Raw genomic sequence first — 20283 nt, forward strand, 5'->3', positions numbered from 1 at the left:
CTGGACCTCAGGTCAGCTGTGCACTTGATACTAGTTTCTCAGTAAATAGAGCTTTCTTATTAGCAGCTGGAGAGTTTAGCACTCAGAGAAGATCAACAGCTGCCAGCACATAGTGAAACTGCTTTCTTGCCTTCACCCTAGGGGGTAGCTGAAACAAGGACTATAGAGCTTCCTCATCAGAACCTAGGTAATGATGTGCCCAGAGTGCAGTGGCAGATTCCTGAACACAGAGACACCAGAAGTTGGGGGTGGCGCTTAAAGCCAACTGGAACCATGGGTTTCTAGTTGTGCGTCCTTAAGTTTCCCTCAGGTCTTAACAGTGTTTTCTCATTAGAATCTAGAGTGCGACTTTGTACCTTAGGACATCAGCTAATGGACTATTACAAGCTAAGCATTGTGAAGCTCCACCCCTCTGCTCCCTGTTCCTGAGCCCTCAGTTAACCCCTAGGGTGTCCACTGAGATTCAATAGCCCATAACTTCAACCCTGCCTCTCTCTCTCTCTCTCTCTCTCTCTCTCTCTCTCTCTCTCTCTCTCTCTCTCTCTCTCTCTCTCTCTCTCTCTCTCTCTGTGTGTGTGTGTGTGTGTGTGTGTGTGTGTGTGTGCTCTTCCCCCTTATCCCCTTTTCCTTCCCTTCCATAACCCACAAAATATCCAACGTCACTCTGCATGGAATGCCTATCAATCTCAGTCTCTCAGCCACTACACAGCCTGCTGCCCACTTCAGCCACTCAGGGACCTGCAGCATTTTAATTAAACCATAACAGTACTGCCTATAAATGCCAATCAGATAACAGTCTCTTATTTATTCTTCTATTGTTATGAAGAGCCACAAGGAAGCATTTACCTGGGTGCTTATGATTTTGAAGGGTAAATCTATGACCATCATGGCGGGAAGCATAGCAGCAAGCACATTGCTGCAACAGTAGCTGAGAGCAACTACTCTAGCAAGCAATTTCTTTCACTGTGTGGCCTCAGATTATATGCCCCCACTCTACCACCATATGCATGGTTTCTCTGTGTAGTTCTGACTGTTCTGGTTCCTGCTCTGTAGACCAGGCTGGCTTCAAAACTCACAGAGATCTTCATCAGATTAAAGGCCTGTGTCACCTCTACTTGGCCTAGAATTTCATTATCTGTTGAAATGATCATTTTAAATATTTCTTTGAGATGGATTCAGAAAATAAGTTTTTTAAAAGAGAACATACAAAGATTCAGGAATCATTTCAAAATAAGCAATCTCATGGCACCTACTACTATCCATTTTGATGCACCCAGGACCAATTAAAAGATTCTTAGAGAAAACAGCACCAAAGTATTGTAACAGCACAGGTAACCACTCCATTAAAGATAACACCTAGAGTGAATGAGAATACAGGTTCTAGGGTCTTAGAGGAACCCAGGGAAGTCCAGTATTGAACACCAGCTTCTCCATGCCTCTACAGACCTTATTCCAAGGAGAAGGGAGGAAGCGGGAATGGCACTGTCTGTGTTGAAACTATTTCCACATGGTGGCAGTGTTGTTCTAGGTGCCCATGAAAGGGCCATTTTGAGACATTTTCTACCGCCCTTCTGCTATGAAAAAAAAAAAAAACATAAAGAAATATGGCTGCCTTACATTTTATCCATTTGGAAGAGACGAGCTCAAAGTGTTCTGCTTTTGGGCTGTTGTTCCCTGTGAAATCAAACTGTGGCCTTAACCTACCATCTCCACTGTGAATACTATCTTACACTAAATTGTCGCCTCTCTGCTACTTCTCACCAAGCATGTCAAATAACATCGAACTCTGTGATCTAGCCTATTAGGCAGACTGTGCTCACCTTTTGCCACATAGGGGGCCTCCATTTTTGCTCCTCTAGTTGAATTGTTGGCAACTCTTTATCTAAAGACCGAAAAGAGGCAAGCAGCTCACATCTTTGGTCCCTGCACATGCTATGAATTTCAACTAGAGATAGACACCCCTCTCATCCCATGGAATGGAGTTCCTTTGCTAGAAAATATTTTTTCTATTTAATTGAAAATAATTTTTCCATACAATATATTTTGATCATACCCTCCATTTCCTCTTAGAACTTAAGCACAAACCAGAAGAAAATGACATACACACAAATCCTAAAAACTCAGAAACCATAACATACAAGTAAAATAGGAGTAAGTTTTTTTAAAAAAAAAAAAATGCCCAAAGAAAGCAATATGAGGGAAAAAAAAAAAAAAAACCCTACAGCAATCTCATTGAGTTTTTTCTGAGATGGCCATTGCCTGCTGGATATGAGGCCTACCCTTAAATGTCATTTATGTGCCCACCATGACTCCACTGGAGCACATGAAAATTTCCCCTTGCACGTGGGTGTCAACTGAAGACAGCTTCTTGCTTAGGGATGCAGATCTGGGTCCACTTTCCACTCTCAAGGTTGCGAGCATCTCTAGCTTAAACCCGTGTAGGCCTTGTGTACACTGTCACTCTAGTCTGTGTGAATTCTAACATACGTCACACCTGTTGTGTCTGATAGACACTTTCCCTTGTCTCACTTTCCCTGACTCTTACGCCCTTTCTGTCTCCTCTTCTGCAAAGATCCCTGAGCCTTGGGACTATGTTTTCCAAAGTCTCTCACTTTCTGCACATTGGCCACACATGGGTCTCTGTATCAGTTCCCATTTACTGCAAGAGGAAACTGAGAAAGCAGCTTTCAACTTCTTTAATTTTCGTGTGTGTGTGTGTGTGTGTGTGTGTGTGTTTAGAAAGAGTTTTTCTTTGCTATCACTACTCCATACCCCTTGTTAGATAACTAGTAACTTTTGGGAAGTTTGTTTCAGTTCCTTTACATGTACATGCAAGTACATGTACTTTGATACATAGGTTCTCTGAAAACATCCTGCAGAATAATGTGTATGCTGTAATTTGATTGCCACTGAGTGTTTTAGAACATTTTTAAGTAAATATATTTAAACAATACATTGCCAGGCAGTGGCACACGCCTTTAATCCCAGCACTCAGGAGGCAGAGGCAGGCAGATCTCTGTGAGTTCGAGGCTAGCCTGGTCTACAAGAGCTAGTTCCAGGACAGCTTCCAAAGCTACAGAGAAACCCTGAGTCAAAAAAAAAAAATCTACTTGCCTTTTAAAAATTGATGTATACTGTGTGTTGATTTGACGTGTTTGAACGGTGTATAGATGTGAAAGGATAACCGGAGGAACTCTTCGCTTCTACCGTTAGATTTCCAGGTATGGGATTTATGTGCTCAGGCTGGGAAGCACCATTAAAACTTATCAGCCCCAGTATTTGTCTTTACATAAACATGCCAATAAATGACTCTGATTATCCTATAAAATGTTAAATCATACATTTATTAGACATTCTTAAGGATCTTTCTCAGATATTCTGACATAGTCTCGAGGCCAAGGACTGGTTCCAATTCCATTTACAATGTGCTGGGGATGGAATCTATGTCTTCCTCTATGCCAGGAAAACACTCTACCAACTAAGCTAAACACAGCATCAACGGATACTGAGTTAGTTAAAGGTTTGTGTGTTTCAGCAGTTTCCCTCGGGAATGTAAGCCTACAACTTGAGTGCCATCACTCCATGAAGGCAGAAAAGGGGATCTTAGCCCCTGGAACTGGATTGACAGACGAGTATGAGCTGCCATGTGGGTGCTGGGACTAAAATCTCTGCAAAAGTAAAAAGGGCACTTGACCACTGAGATCTCTGTAGGCACCCAAGGCTGAATTTTTAAAATATTCCTCTACTTTCATTAAATGTTACCTACTTTTCTAATAGATTTGAGGACAATAGTAATATCTTCAGGTGAAAGCGAATGACAGAATCAGGCACCAGGCCATAGTCAAACTTACTCATGGGTACTCTGCTACAAAGATGTTGGCATATTTAGTGCTGCACAATGCATGATGGCTAAAATATGGGAAATGAAAATGTAGAGAACAAGTCAAAACTCGAAGCAAAGTGCCAGACTCAGAGAAACACCAAATGTTCTTCCTCACATGCAGGAACTAGACTGAAAGTTGCATGTGTGTGGGCGCACACACTCAGGTGTCTGCGTCTGTAAGTCAGCCTTGTGTTTCGGGAAGGCAATGTATGAGTTGGTTTTATAGGTTGCTAGATGTGGGCTTTTAAGGGCCGATTTTTCTCTACAACGTAGTGGAATCTGATGTCCAAAGGCAATATGAAATAATAAAGTACTCAGAGCTGGGCGAAACTCAGGGCAGCCATCTTCTTTGGGGCTTTTGTCTCTGGATCATGTTTTTTTCAGACAAGAAGGGCGGGAGTTAAGTGCCTACTAGCTACTTCATGGACCTCTACTGCCATCATCCGGATAGAGTTTCAAAAATCCCAGCGCCACTGAGTTTCCTTACCATGATTCTTAGCCATGGCAGAAGATGGCGACTGCATACAACTGTGGGTGCCCCGCTTGGACCTCCTTGACTTCTCAGGCCCCAACACCAATAGACTGTTCGTTTTTCTCACCAGAGCCTGGAGAAGGAAGCACCTTCCAACCCTAGGAGACCAGCTAGTAAATTCCTATTGTAATGGGAGCAGTGCAAACCCCGCCACTCCCCACATGCTGTTCCTGAACCACATAAGAGCTGTGTACTAATAACTGGGCCCTGAGTCTCTAGGGTTTACATTAAGATTCTGAAGGATCCCATGACTCCAGTCTGCCTTCACGAAAAGAGCGATAGAAAATGGAAAGAAGGCCAAGCACCTCCATTTGACAATCACCTTAAACCTCACGTCAAAAAACGCCAGCATTGAGAAAGCAGTGTATGCATGCCCAAGGATATATGAAACAATTGCCACACGATGGCACTGTCGCCCCATTGCAAAAAAAAGGCACCATTCATACATCCTCTCTACTCCCGCCTTTCCTGTCTGAAAAAAACCTACAATACAGAGGCAGAGTCCTGCAGCTGTGGCAGCCCTGCCTTCTTCCTTCACAGGGAGAAAAACTTATTTACTGAAGGCTTGGCTTCCATTTTAATTTTATCTGAGTGCCACAGCTAGTAGATCTGTTCCCTCATCAGAATCCACCATTAAAACACAAAAGACACACACACACACACACACACACACACACACAAAAACCAAAGGGAAGAAGAAAAGTCCATGGAAACTGCTGGAAGCAGGAGGAAAAGGGAAGGAGATGGAGAGCTGAGGGGCCCACCTTCTCAGGCCATGGTATTGGAGTGCCACATACATGGAAAGGACGATAAATTCCAGTCAGAGAGATCAGAGATTTGTGTCTATAAACCTGCTCTATAAATAAAATTAAATATTTAATCATGGGAAAGGTCCCATGATTTCAGTCTTGTGCACAAGGGGGAAAAAATGTGGTAGAAGCCAGGCTTGGTCATTTAAGAATCCCCCTGACGCTCACCTTCAACATGGCCAGAAGCAGTATTGAGAAAGCAGTGTGTATGCAGTCTTTATGAAATGTTTTCCACATGATGGCACTGATGCCCCAGAGGAGCAAGAAAACCTCACTGTAGCTCTCTGCTCCCACCTTTCTGGTCTGGAAAAAAAAAAAAAACTCCATTATAAAGGCAGAGTCCAGCAGCGCCGGGACTTCTTCAAAGTGAGGAAAAGTGATCTATTCTGCGACTTCAGCCTCTATGAGCATTTTCTACTGATGCCACATCTGGGGCACCACCTTGTTCATGCATCTCCTCTTTTAAAGAAGAGTGCAGTCAGTGATGGGAGTCCTGCATTTCTCTCCCTCTTCATCCAGCAGACTTCTATCTCCAGGCCTTTCTCATGATACTTGATGCTCTTGTGGTCCTGGGGGCAAATCACAGCCTCCAGTTGTAGGTGGGAAATGAAAGTGTTGCTAACTCAGTGCTTGGATGAGAGAAAAATTAGGCATCAGGGAACTTGCTTCTTAGCCCAACTCACTTGTTCATGCTCCACATTGGGATGGATGCAACAGGCCTTGTGTATGCAGTGGGAAGCGGTCTGCGAAGAGGAAGTGGGTACTGAGAAGGAAGGAATGCTCAAGAATCCCATGTGTTTTCAGTAATGCACCAGCTGTGGTCAAAAGAAATACCTTAATGCTCTCCTCCTACCCTTCCTACCTGAAAGCATCACCAGAGAAAAGGTACCAGGAAACAACCATTTCGCCTTGTGGTGAGAACTGCTGAAGGATCTTATTTTTTTTTTTTCCACCTGAAACCAAACTGTGTCCTAAACATACCACTTTCAGAAAGAGCATTCATTTCTCATGAATTAAGTGCGCCCTTGCTTGCTCTAGAGAGCGGTTTTCACTCGTCTGGACATTTCTTCCCAGCACTCTTGTCGCTTATTTTTCCACACCATCAAATCTCAAGAGACAAAAGAGATATTATTCCACATAAAGAGGGAGAAGAATGTTCTGGAAGTTAAATTCAGTGACTAGAGACAAAGGCCTCTGTAATAGCAGATCGTACCTCTGAGACTCTACAACAGATTCTCCTTTGTTCTGTCTTATGGCAGATATGGGTGGTTTGCAAGGGATCGCTTAAGATCAGTAATTCTCATAAACTAATAGATTTCTATATATACTCTATATAAACAATGTACATTTATTGACAAAAACAGCAAGAAAAAATTAACCCACGAAGATTTCAACATTATTGAACTATTTTCTACAGACTCTATCAGGGTAGGTTTTGTTTCATTTTATGAGAAAGGGTCTTTAACCTGGTGGACTAAAAACCCCATATAGCCTAGCATGACCTTGAACTCCTGATCTTCCTTCCTCCACCTTCTATTGCTGGGATTACGGTTGGCTCCACTGTTTATGAAGCATATAGGAGCAAATACAAGACCTCAGGCATGTTACTAGTGTTCCAAGAACACATTTCACGTCACAATCCCAAATTTACACCCTCATTACTTGTTGAACTGATCATTGTAATGAAAAAATACAAAAATGAAGGAATCATATCAAAATGAGTAATCTCAAGGTATCTACTACTATTCATTTTGATGCACCCAGGACCAATAAAATGGCTCATCTAAAAAACAGCACCAAAGTATTCTAACAGCAAACATAACCACTCCATTAATTATAACACCTAGTGTGAATGAGCATGCAGGTTCTAGGGTCTTAGAGGAATTCAGAGAAGTTCAGTATTGAATACCAACTTCTCCCTACCTCTACAGACAGACCTTACTCTCAGGAGGCAGGAAGCTAGACCGGCACTGTCTGTATTGAAACTCTTTCCTCGTGGGGGCAGTGTTGTTCTATGTGCCCATGAAAGCGCCATTTTGAGACGTTTTCTCCCACCCTTTTTGTTTGAAAAAAAAGAAAAAAAAAACAATCAGAAATAGGGCTGCCTAGCATTTTGCCCAATTGAAAGCTACAAGCTCACAGGGCTGTGATCTCGGTCTAGTGTTCTTTGTGAAATCACACTGTGGCCTCAATCTACAACCTCCACACTTACTGTTTTCATAATAAATTAATTTCTTCCCTCCGGGTTGTACATAGGTGTGTTTCCTATCTATCACCAAGCACTTCAAATCACATAGAATCCTCTCCTCTAGACAGTTAGGTGGATCCTGCCTGAAATGAAAGGTTAAGAAGTTTGGGCCTTAAGGGAACAGATTCATATTTTGGGATAACTCAAACCGAGCAAGTGAACGATCTATAAGATAAGAACTTCAAGTCTTTGAAGAAAGAAATTGCAGGCCGGGCGGTGGTGGCGCACGCCTTTAATCCCAGCACTCGGGAGGCAGAGGCAGACGGATCTCTGTGAGTTCGAGGCCAGCCTGGGCTACAAGAGCTAGTTCCAGGACAGGCTCCAAAGCCACAGAGAAACTCTGTCTCGAAAAACCAAAAAAAGAAAAAAAGAAAGAAATTGCAGAAGATATCAGAAGATGGAAAGAAAAGACCTCCCATGTTCATGGATCTGTAAGATCAACATAGTAAAAATGGCCATCTGACCAAAAGCAATCTACAGATTCAACACAATCCCCATCAAAACTTCAAAACAATTCTTTACAAACCTGAAAGGACAATACACAACTTCATATGAAGAAACAAAAAAAATCCAGGATAGCCAAACAATTCTGTAAGTAAAAGAACGCCCAGAGGCATCGCCATCGTTGATCTCAAGCTGCACTGCAGAGTTATAAAACAGCATGGCAGAAAAACAGACAGGTGGATCAATGGAATCGAATTGAAGATCCAAACATACATCCACACACCTGTGCACACCGATATTTGACTAAACATCTTCAACCAATGATGCTGGCATAACTGGATGTGGGCAAACTGAAAAATGCAAATAGATCCACAAAACTGAAGACCAAATAGAGCAAAGAACTCAACATAAATCCAGTTCCACTGAAGCTGAAAAAAAAGAAAGTGGGAAGTAACCTTGAACGTATTGGGGCAGAAGACAACGTTCTGAACCAGTCACCAATAGCTTAGGCAATACAATCGACAATTGAAAAATAGGGCCTCATGAAACTGAAAAGTTTCTTTAAGTTTCGATAAGAAAAAAATGGCAGTCTACAAAATGGGAAAACATATTCACCCCCCCCCCACATTCCACAGAGTTGGTCTCCAAACTATATAAAAACTCAAGAAACTAGACATTAAAAAAAAACGAAAAAAAAAATAACCCAATTAAAAAAAGGGATACTGACAAAAACAGAACTTCTCAATACAAGAATCTCAAATGGCCAATACACAAAGAAAGGTTGATCATCCTTAGCCATCAAGGTAAAGTGCATCAAAACAATTCTGAGATTCCACCTTACACCTGTTAGAATGGCTAAGATCAAAACCACAAATGACAGCTTATGATGGAGAGAGTGTAGAGCAAGGGGAACACTCATCCTATGGTGGTGGGAGTACAAACTTATACAGTCGAAATAGAGGTTTCTCAGAAAATTGGGAATCGATCTACCTCAAGACTCAGCATTCCCACTCTTGGGCATGTAACCAAAGGATGCTCCATCCTATCACAAGGACACTTGCTCAACTATGTTCATAGGAGCTTGACTGGTAATATCCAGAACCTGGAAACAATGTAGATACCCCTCAACTGAAGAATGGATAAAGAAAATGTGGTACATTTACACAATGGAATATTACTCGGCTGCTTAAAAAAATGACATCAGGAAATTTGAAGGCAAATGGATGGAACTAGAAAAAACTCCAGAGTGAAGTGAACTGGACCTAGAAAGACAAAGACAGTATGTATTCACTCATAAGTGAATATTAGCTGTAAAGTAAAAGATAGCCCATGCTATCTATAATCCACAGACCCAGAGAGGTTAGGTACCAAGGAGGGCTCAAGGGGGGGGGGGGGGACAAATGGCTCTCCCTGGGAAGGGGAAATAGAAGATATCTCCTGGGTGGACTGGGTGTAGGTGGGGATGAGAACTTGTGGGACCTGTTTAGGGGTGGATGGAGGTGAGATTACTGAAAAAGATGACTGGGAAGAGGGTGCACTTTGGGGTCAGCTAGAAATGCCAAGGAATCTAAGGATGACCTCAGCTAAGACTTCTAGCAATAGTGGATACATAGCCTGAACTGGCCATCTCCTGTGATCAGATTGGTGGCCACCCCAATTACCAGAGAGCCTATATCCCGTAACTGATGGAAATAAATGCAGAGATCCACTGCCAAACATTAGGCAGAGTTTGTGAAATCCTGCTAAGGAGAGGAGGAAGGATTGTAGGAGCTGGAAGAGTTACAAGAAAACCCATAGAAACAATTAGCCCGAGTCATGGCCACTCAGTGTCTAAACCAAAAACCAGGGAGCCTGCATGGACTTGACCTAGGCCCTCTACATGTATGACTGTGGGAGCAGAGGCTGTCCCTAAGGCTTTGGAGGCTCTTAGGAATCCATTCCTCATACTGGGTTCCCTTGCCCAGCCTTATTACAAAGGGAAGTGTACAGTCTTACTGTAGAGCACGTGCCATGCCTTGTCCTATGGATATAGGATGCCTGTCCCTTTCTGAATAGAACCAGAGGAGTGCATTGGAAGGATGGGGAGGGCAGTGGAGGGACAGAATGGCAGGAAAGGATGGAGGGAAATCTGGTCAGGATGTAAGACAAATAATTTAAAAAGCAAACCAGATTGAGCTACCAAGTAACTACATAGCTAGCTGTGCTCTCATTCTACCTTGTAGCTTGCCTTGATTCCTTACTGAATCAAACTGTTGGCAACTCTTTGTCTAAAGACCTAAGAAGCATCAAAGACAACTCCCATCTTTGTCCCAGCTTTGTAAACTGTAGTCCCTGCACTTGCTATGAATTTCCAGCGGGAAACAGAGGAAGTCTTGCTCATCCTTCAGTTCTCCATTTATAATGGAAAGAAAGCACATTCCTTTGTTACGAAGTAGTTTCTTTTCAATAGAAAATTGATTTCTTTGTACAATAATATATTTTGATGATGGTTTCCCTTTCCCCATCTACCAGATTCCCTCCCTACTCCCCACCCATCTCATGTCAGGCCTCCATTCTTTCTCTCTTTAAAAAAAAAGCAAGAGCCTATATGGTGACTCACTCCTTTAATCCGAGCATTCAAGAATCAGAGTAGGAAGCTTTTTGTGAGTTCTAGGTCAGCCTGGTCAACATAGTGAGGTCTAGGACAGTCAGAACTATACAGATTCTATCTCAAAAAAAGAAAGAAAAGAAAAAGAATTTTTAAAAAGAAAAAGAACAAGTGTCATGTACAGATAAAACACATGTAGAAACCAAAATCCATAAAAACACAATCAGAAATCATAACGGACAAACAAGACCAGTGCGCAAAGGAAAGACCTACCATAAGTATACTTTATATAACCAATGAGACTCCATCAGAGAAATCTCAAATTTCCTTCCCTGCGGGCATGAATTGGAGTGTTTGGGGAACTCAGTGTACACTCTCCAGTCACAGTGCTGGGACCATGTGCATGCTACGCAGACCCTGTATGGGCTGCCAGTCTTTGAGTGCATGTGTGTCAGCTCTGCTGGTATCATCCATGCCCTCTGGCTCTTAGAACCTATTTCCCTTCTATTCTGCACATTTCCCTTGGCCCTGATGGGAAGGATGTGGAGACATCCCATTCATGATCTAGTGGTCCACAAATCTGCTTCTGTGCATACTGCAGGACTCAGCATTAGTTTCCGTCAACAGCAAGAGGAAGCAACTGAAGCATTTTTTAAATTCTGTGTATGCCTTTCTTGTGCTTATGTGTCTATGGCATAAGTTGAAGAGATAGAGGTATATACAGTTGAATGAGGTATAATACTTAAAAGCAATATGAAGTGTATAGTACAGATTAGTGAATGCAGGCTTCAGAAAGGCCAACTATTCTCTCAGAAATTGTGGAATCTGATGTCCATGGGCAATACATATATATTCAGTGAATTTTCTTAGCTTCCAGAATACACACACATGCTGGGCAGTGGTGGCGTCATGTAGAAAATAATTCTGTAAAAATGATTAATAAGCCAGGAGGTGGTGACACACACCTTGACAGAGGGAGAAACGGGTGGATCTCTGAGTTCGAGACCAGCCTGGACAACAGAGGATGTTCCCAAGGAAATATAAAGAAACCCAGACTGGAAAACAAGCAATAACTTAATAATGAAAATTAAAAAATCATCTCAGCATAATAATTAGATATGATTATGAATCTCATCAACTATTTTCTAATTTTCCATTCTAACCGTACTATTAGTAAGATTTGCTGCATAGATACTTCTCACAATTTTAGGAATTGGGACGTTTCCCCAGGCACATAACTACTACATGAATTTGCTTAGCAACCACAGAATTGAGACTCAAAAGAGGGCCTAGAGTAAGTAACCCAAGCATTGTATCCAGCAGCTAAATCCATTGAACTGCAGTCTTAACTTCATATGAATTTCTTTCTAAATCTCAGAGAGCACCTTGACTGAATAAAAATTACAAAAAGAATACCAGATATTTAAAAACCGCTAGGCAAAGGAAAAAGAGGGGAAAAAATGAACAAAATGGGAAATATCCCTGAAACAGAAACTTCATTTTGGGTAGATGTGAAAGACCTCCCTCCTCCTACTTGGCCCACCTTACCCCCCACCCCATTCCACATCCATTCCTCAGAGAGGGTTAGGCCTCACATGGGGAGTCAGCAAAGCCTGGCACCTTCAGTTGAGGGTGGACTAAGGCCCTCCCCACTGTATCCATGTTGAGCAAGTTCACCTTCCATAGAGAACTGACATAAGAAAGCCAGTTCATACTGGTTACCGACCAGTCACTAACTGCCAAAGCCACACAACTGTCCCACATTCAGAGGGCCTATTTGAGTACTATGCAGGTTTTCCAGCTGTCAGTTCAGACTCAGTGAGCTGTCACTACCTAGCTATGATCAGCTGTTCCTGTGGGTTTATCCATCATGGTCTTAACCCATTTACTAATAATATTGCGTTTCTCTCTCTCTCTCTCTCTCTCTCTCTCTCTCTCTCTCTCTCTCTCTCTCTCTCTCTCTCTCTCTCTCTCCAACTAGATGTCAGGAGCTCAGTGCACTGTTTAGTAACAGAACCCCTTTTCACACTACTGAGCTATGCAAAGATACTGGCAACCATTTTCTTTAAGGACTTTGTCTCTGAGTGGCGTTTTTTCAGACAGGAAGGGCGGGAGACAAATGCTCACCAGCTCCTCCACGGAGCTCTACTGCCATCATCAGGATGGAGTTTAACAACTCAGAGCGCCACTGAGCTGTGCTTCCTTCCCATGATTCTTAGCCATGGCGGAAGATGGCAGTTGCAGACAACTACAACAACTCGGGTTCCGTGACTTCTATTCAGTCCCCAACAGAAACATGGACTGTAGAGTTTTCTCACCAGAACCTGGAGAGGGAGTTGGCTTCCTGCCCTAGGACACAAGCTAATAGATTCCTATTGCAAACTGAGCAGTGCAAACCCCGCCCCTCCACATCCTGTTCCTGATCTCATGACAGCTGTGCACTAGTAACTGGGCCCTCAATCAAGTTTACATTAAGGCTCTAAAATGAATCATGATTTCAGCCTGCATACAGAAAAAGGAAATGGTATGAGGCCAAAAATAAGAGTCCCCTCTCCCTGAACCTCACCTTCAAAATGCCTAGAAGTAGCATTGAGTTAGCAATGTGTGCATGCACAAGAGAATGTTTGAAACACTTTCCACATGATGGCAGTGTTGCCCCTTTGTAAGGAAGGTACCAGGCATACCTCTCTCCGTCCCCGCCTTCCCGATTTGAAAAAAACTGCAATGCAAAAAAAAAAAAAAAAAAAAAAAAAAGCAGAGTTCAGCAACTGCAGCAATTCTGTCTTCTTCCTTCAGAGAGAGCAAAAGTGATTCACTGACAGGTTAGCCTCCCTTTTAATTTTATCTAAGTGCCACAAATAGTAGCTCTGTTCCTTCATCTGAATCCACCACCAAAACACTAAAGACAAAAACCCAAAGGAGGGAAGAAGGGAAGTACATGGAAACTTATCGAAGCAGGAGGGAAAGGGAAGGAGATGGAGAGCTGAGGCGCCAACCTTCTGTGGCCTCCTGTGTTTTGAAGCAGTCAGTGGTCAGTCAGTGATCAAGCCTTGAGTTTCCTCCTCTCCAGCCGCATTCTACCTCCAGTGCCTATGCTGGTATAGGATTGTCTTAGGCTCGAGGTTAAATCTTAGGCTCCGGTTCTAGATAGAATAAGAAAATGCAGCCAGTCAATCCAATCTAGAAACCAGCAAACCTGGTTCTCTGCCAGATTCACTTCACAGATTCCCAGGGACCCAACCCACATCCTAATCCAGGAAGCAGGACTTGGGTGTGCAGCTGGAGGTTGACCACCCGCTGTGATGACCTAGCTAGGTCTCAAGGTTTAATGCTCCATAGTATTGGAATAATGCATATATTGAAAGGATGATAAGTTCCACTCAGAGAGATCACAGAGTTGGATCTATGAACTTGTCCTATAAATAACACTAAATATCTAATAAATTTCCATCCAAATTTGACTACAGAGAAAACCTGTCTAGAAAAAAATAAATAAATAAACCAAAAACCCAACTCTAATGCCTAGGACATGCTGTGTAAGCAATGATCCCCTCATCTGTGCCCATTGCACTGCAGCAGGTAACACAATAATTCTTTGCTTCCCAATCTCTCAGCATAACTTTATTGTACAAAACCAACAACTAATTAACGGGACCAAAAGTGTAAGAACACCTTAAGTATCAGGCAAGGGTAAAAATGAAATGTTATAAAAAAAGAAATATCCTCTTTTGCTAAATTTAGGTCTCACTTTGACTGAACAAGGAAAATAGGACATAAGAAGTTCTTAGAACTAGACAAAACTCAGGGCAGCCAACTTCTTTGGTCTTTTGTCTCTGGGTGGCGTTTTTTCAGACAGGAAGGGCGGGAGACAAATGCTCACCAGCTCCTCGACATGGAGCTCTACTGCCATCATCAGGATGGAGCTCCACAACTGTTCACAGCGCCACTGAGCTTCCTTCCCATTATTCTTAGCCATGGCGGAAGATGGCGGTTGCAGACAACTACAACTGTACATGCCAACTCAGTTCCGTGCCTTCTATCCAGGCCCCAACAGATAGATGGACTGCAGAATTTTCTCACCAGAATCTGGAGAATAGGGTGCGTTCCGGCCCTAGGACACCAGCTAGTAGATTCCTATTGCAAGGGGAGCAGTGCAAACCCCACCCCCCACTTCCAGTTCATGGATCTCGGGACAGCTGTGCCCTAGTCAGTGAGCCCTAGGACACTAAGGTCTCTAGGATCCCATGATTCCAGCCTGCCTACACGAAAGAGGCCAGGCTCAGCAACTGAAAAATCATGCTGTCCCTGGCTTTAGAGAATGGCCAGAGAAAGACTTGAGGAAGCAGTGTGTGCATGCGCAAGCATAAACGAAACACATTCCACATGATGGCACTGTGGCCACATCGCAAAGAGGGCAACGGTCGTGCATTGCTCTGCTCCCGCCTTTCCAGTATGAAAAAAAAACGTACAGTACAAAAGCAGAGTGCAAAACTGTAACAGCCAGAACTTGTTGAGAAGGGAGAAGAGATTTAATGAGAGCTTAGCTTGCATTTTAATTTTCTAATTTTCTGTCAATGTCACAATTGGTAGGTCTAGACCTTCACAGGAAGCCACCATAAAAGCACAAAAGAGAAAAATTTTATGAAGGGAAGATGGAACGTATAAATTCCACCCAGAGAGATCACAGGGCAGTACCTATAAAACTTTTGTCTCATAAATAAAACTAAATACTAGGAAAAAAATGCATCTAAACTGCACCATGATACCTCTATTTTTTGAGGAAACTTTGGAGTTGACACACAGTTTTAATGTCAATGCAAGCATTGCTCTCAAGGGAAGTAGGAAGAAAAACATAGCAAAAGAAAACTGTGCTCTCCAAGATTTAAGTAGAAGCTCAAAAGAGGTTAATAAAAAAAAAAAAAAAACCTGGTACTTTTGATTGTGGATTTCTAAGCAATTTTCTTCAAAGCCATACAAAGTTTGAAAGGCCTTTAGTTGAAAGCCAGGTATGTTGGTGCAGGCATCTCTGAATCTTTTATCTTAAGTTAAGTCGCCCCCCTCAAAGTAGTAAGTGGGTTTGTTTCCTACCACTGAGCATGCCACATCGCATCCAATTCCCTGTCCCAGCCTCTTAGGTGGGGCCTGTCTCTCCTTAGGAAGTCTTCCCTTGAGGGATCAGACAACTGAAGGAGAGCAAAGGATACACTGGATAGGAGACGTCAAGGTATCTTTACTTGTAGAAGATGACAGTAGACAGAAGTCATCCTGAAAATTCCACTAGGAAACGCCTAAACCTGATAAACACTTTAAGCAAAGTGGCTAAATACAAAGTATAGTCACAGAAATCAGTAGTACTAAATGAATGTCAGGTGCCTAGGGCATGCTAAGTAAGCAAGGAACCCCTCATGTACAGCCGTTGCACAGCATGGGGTAACATAATTCTTTCCTCCTCCATCTCCTAGCAAAACTTCACTGTGTAAAACCTACAACAAATATATGGGACCAAAATTTTAAGAACAGCTTAGGTATCTTGCATGGGTAAGAAGAGTTATAAAGAATGAAACATGCTCCACATAACAAAAAGAATCCTGCTAATCTGCTAAGTTTAGGTGTCACTTTTGATGAAAGTGGAAAACAAAACACAAAAAATTTGGCTTTCAGATTGCTCAGAGCTGGGTAAGACTCTGAGCAGCCATCTTCTATGGGCTTTTTGTTCTGGGTGGCGTTTTTTCAGACAGGAAGGGCGGGAGACCAGCGCTCACCAGATCCTTCATGGAGCTCTACTGCCATCAGGAGGATGGAGTTTCACAACTCACAGCGCCACTCAGCTAAGCTTCATTCCCATGATTCTTAATCATGGCGGAAGATGGCGATTACAAGACAACTAGAAGCCTACATGGGCTTCCTCGACTCCGTTCAGTTTGCTCACCAGAACCTGGAGAAGGAGGCACCTTCCTGCCCCAAGATATGAGCTAGTAGATTCAATTTGCGATCTGCCGTGCAAACCCAGCCCCTCCACTTTCTGTTTTTGGACCTCACGACAGCTGTGCACTGGTCACGGGGCCTTCAGTCAACAGGGTTTATATTAAGACTCTAAAAGGGCTCCTCATTCCAGTTTGCCTACAGAAAAACAAAAAAATGGCATGAGGCCAGGCAAACTTGGTTATTTAAAAATCCCCTGACCCTCACCTTCCAAATGGGTAGAAGCCGATTTACAAAGCTGTGTCTGCACACGGCAGGGTATGTATGAAACGATTTCCACAAGAGGGCAGTGTTGCCCCAGAATAGAGAAGGCACCCTATATGCATCTCTTCTCCCGCCTTTCAAGACCGGAAAAAAAAAAAAAAAAAAACTTGCAAAGTCAGTCCAGTAACTGAATGAGCCTTGCTTTTTTTGTTCCCTGTTTGGGTGCATGCTGCACTCTGAGAACTTAGCTTCTATTTTTCATTCATATCAAATCAATGCCGTATCTAATGGGTCTGCACCTGCTTTGGACCTCCAGTAGCAAAAGACAAAAACAAGCCCATAGATAGATACATAAGTAGATGGGCAGATAAATCCATCTCAAAACAATGCAAGGAAGAAGGAGCAAGAGATGGAAGTGAGATCTGAGGCACCACCTTCCTCTTTCACTTTCTCTTTGGAAGAAGCCAGTCTTCTGTCAATGGTCCAATCTTGCATTTCTCCTGGTCTGCACCCAGCAGCTTCTCCATCCAGTGCTTGCTCAGAGTGGCTGACTGCTTTCTGGTCTCGACTTGCAGAACTAGGCATCCAGTTCTAGGTAGGGGAAAAAAATGTTGTCACCACAGTGCTTAAAGGAAAGCAAATCTAATTGTTATTATCTACCTTGACACCGCAGCACCCCTGGCTGTCATACACCACTGCAGATCTGCACAAGAGATCTAGAAAATGGGCCTGTGTGCCCAGTGAGAGGCTGACATTAGTGGCACAGGTACCCGTCAATCCTGAATGCTGGACAAATCCCTACAAGGAGAAACACGTGTATATTGCAATGTCTCTGATTTCCAACAGGATATATCACAGAGTTTCTCTCAGGGCTCCTTCCTATCCCAAGGGAACACAGGCGGCCCACTGCTCTTTCCTATAGCTTAAGTGCACACATGTTGTTGTTTTTATACTGTTGTTTTTAGACTGTATTGTTTATCATACTTTAGTCTTAACGCTTTCCCTTGGCAAGAAAGACATGGAACTTTGAGAGGCGCTTGGCCTACACAATGTGTTCCAGGGTCGCTTAAGCTCAATGCTGAGATTCTGCCTCAGTGGTTCTGGATTTGCAATAGAGTTCACCAACCTGTCTACATGCCACAAATATACTTGTTAGATTAATGTACGTAATGTACTTCTTAGCTTAATGCCCCTGTGACACTAAGTTATGAGATCTCGATGCTGTATATTGGTTATTTTAAGATCATTTTGGATTCCTCGGTCTATCAAAATTCCATATGACCTTTAGGGTCAGACATACTGCACAATGGTCATTAGGACAATGAGGTCTGCCACATCACTGAAAATCCCTTCTGGTAATATGGCCAAATTAACTATAGTTAGCTTTCTACCCCACAAACATGGAATGTATCTCTTGGTCATGTCTGTCACCTTCAAATCTTTCAGCAATATTCAATCATGTTCATTGTTATTACCCTGTCATATCTTTAGTTAAGTATTGCCCTAAGTATATCATTGACATTGATGTTATGTTTTAAAAACACTGCTTTGTTCATTCTCCTCTCTTTCCTTCCATGGACATGCTAACAGCATGTGTCTAAGGCTAGGCCCCAATGCACTGTCCTCCTGCCAACCCCTAAACTCCTTGGTCCTCATCTTTCTTGTGCATGTAAAACCACCAAGAGGCTTCAATTCTCCTCAGGCCCTCCAAGCCTCTAAACAACTGGCTGCTCCTGAGGTCTGCTCCTGCCTCACTGAGGACTGGGCCCCGGCCTGGTCTTGCTGTTCTCACACCAATGCCATGAGATAGCCAACCCATGTACTGAAATGACTACGAATTCCAACTGGAGAGATGACTGATCCTCAGGGTTTCACCATGTCACACTAGGGCATGGACACAAGCCACAAGCATTTCCTACATTAGCGGCCTACCGCTACTTCCCATAGTTTAACTGCGTTCGCATGCTAGCGTTCTCACACCTCATTGCGTCCTGTACTTGCAGCCTTCCACTTTCCCTTAGCAATGCAGACATGGAGCTCTGAGAGGAGCTTGGGTTGCATAATGTGTTCCTGGGTATATTGGGCTAGAGTGTGAGATGTTGCCTGTTAGGACACTACTGACAATCCTGCTGACTCATACTACAAGGAGCAGGAGACAGGCATCCCCACCAAGAGTCCAAAGTTCATGCCCCAGATAAAAGGACCAAAACGCCAACCCGCAACTTCCTGTCTGCTAGCCTAAGCACCTGCAGGTCCTCTGTTGGCCCCTTACACTTCATTTTTAACACTAAGAGTATACTGCTGTCCAAGTTTCTCCTCTTGCCTCAGGGGAAAGGCATTGGGCCCCAAAGTCTAAGCCAGGAGTATCCTTCCAGGATTCTTTCCCCACTGCTAGACTCATGGGAATGAAGCTGTAATGGTGCTGTGTGTACTGTAATTATTCCTGCATGATGGCAATAGTGCTCCACAGACAGTCACAAGGGCCCCCTTGACTGCTTACTCCCGCCCTCCAAGCCCAATAGTGATTCTAATACGAATCAGAATCAGAATCTAGAGACAAAGGCCTAGGAACTTGGATGGTTAGCATTTTGTAACTGGTAATTTTCCACTGAACATTGTTCAATCGGACCTGTTTTACTTCCCTTTGTGCTTCAGGGGCTAAACTTGGTGGATGTCGGCAGAGAAAAGACAACCCTGAGGCCTGTAAATCCTCTCTAGGACGCAATTAACAAATGCTGATTGATTGTTCTCAAAACAGAAGTCCCGCCCCAGGACTTCCTGTGACGAGTCCCTGTATGCAGGCATCTCGCGGTCCAGGTTCTACACAAATAGTTCTTGGGTTCGGATTGTACTTGGGGCCTTAGAAATACGCCTGTGCCTAGCGAACTATCGCTAACACAGAATAGAATATGCCCATGCCTAACCAAGAATGCCTGGAGCGAGCTCGGCATTGAATAGTCAAGAAGCTGTTTGTTGTGTCCCTGAAACTCTGGACGCATGATGGCAGTAGTGCTCCAGAGAGCGCCAGCACCTCCATGTCAGCCGCATCCTCTCCCGCCCTTCGTAGTCTGAAAAAATAAAACCGCCACTCTGAGATAAAAAAAAAAAAAAAAAGCCAAGAAATTAGACCGTCCTCCATCTTGTCGAAATCAGTGGAGCCCGCTACTAGAGCAGCCATTTTACTTTTGTTTTCCTTCTCGGCCAAATTAAGGACTAAAACCACTCAGTTCGGACTTTCGCCTTTTCTCAAGATAAATTTCCACCGCGGTACCTGTCCAGTAAATTGGCCACTGCGACTCACTACGTAGACCTAACCAGCAGCCTAGAACTCACCAAAATCTGCCAGATCCAGCCACTCAAGAGCTGGAATTAAATCTCGCTGCCATTAGCTGTGCCACCAGACTAGGCAGCTTTTCTTTCTTAAAGAAACTAGCAAGTTTGCAGAAGCGCTCCGGGTATTTGTGCATATGCCTACTCCTCCCCTGCTTATCCCATCTCAAAAAAAAAAAAAAAAAAAAAAAACCTAATCAGAGACAAAGGCACCAAGAAACATGGAGGCTGCTTTACATTTGATTTGTTTGGATAAGTTCACAG

General features: G+C 43.2%; 1 long non-coding RNA gene across 18 annotated transcripts in view; it reads right to left on the reverse strand.

Annotated features, from left to right (window-relative positions):
- The window catches only part of LOC121677036, a 60229-nt gene that overhangs the window by 26421 nt on the left and 13525 nt on the right, over positions 1 to 20283 (reverse strand). For 15 of the 18 annotated variants that reach the window (XR_006020693.1, XR_006020695.1, XR_006020690.1 and 12 more), the window contains 2 exons: positions 17124 to 17280; positions 13500 to 13646 (listed from right to left, as the gene is read on the reverse strand). This is a non-coding gene — a long non-coding RNA (uncharacterized LOC121677036). Of the gene's footprint in view, positions 1 to 5392; positions 5528 to 13499; positions 13647 to 16432; positions 16624 to 17123; positions 17281 to 20283 lie in introns of all 18 variants that reach the window. The other 3 variants (XR_006020696.1, XR_006020692.1, XR_006020701.1) reach the window with 3 other exon arrangements.

The sequence above is a fragment of the Arvicola amphibius genome, chromosome X, assembly GCF_903992535.2.
Source record: "Arvicola amphibius chromosome X, mArvAmp1.2, whole genome shotgun sequence".
Lineage (NCBI taxonomy): Eukaryota > Metazoa > Chordata > Mammalia > Rodentia > Cricetidae > Arvicola > Arvicola amphibius.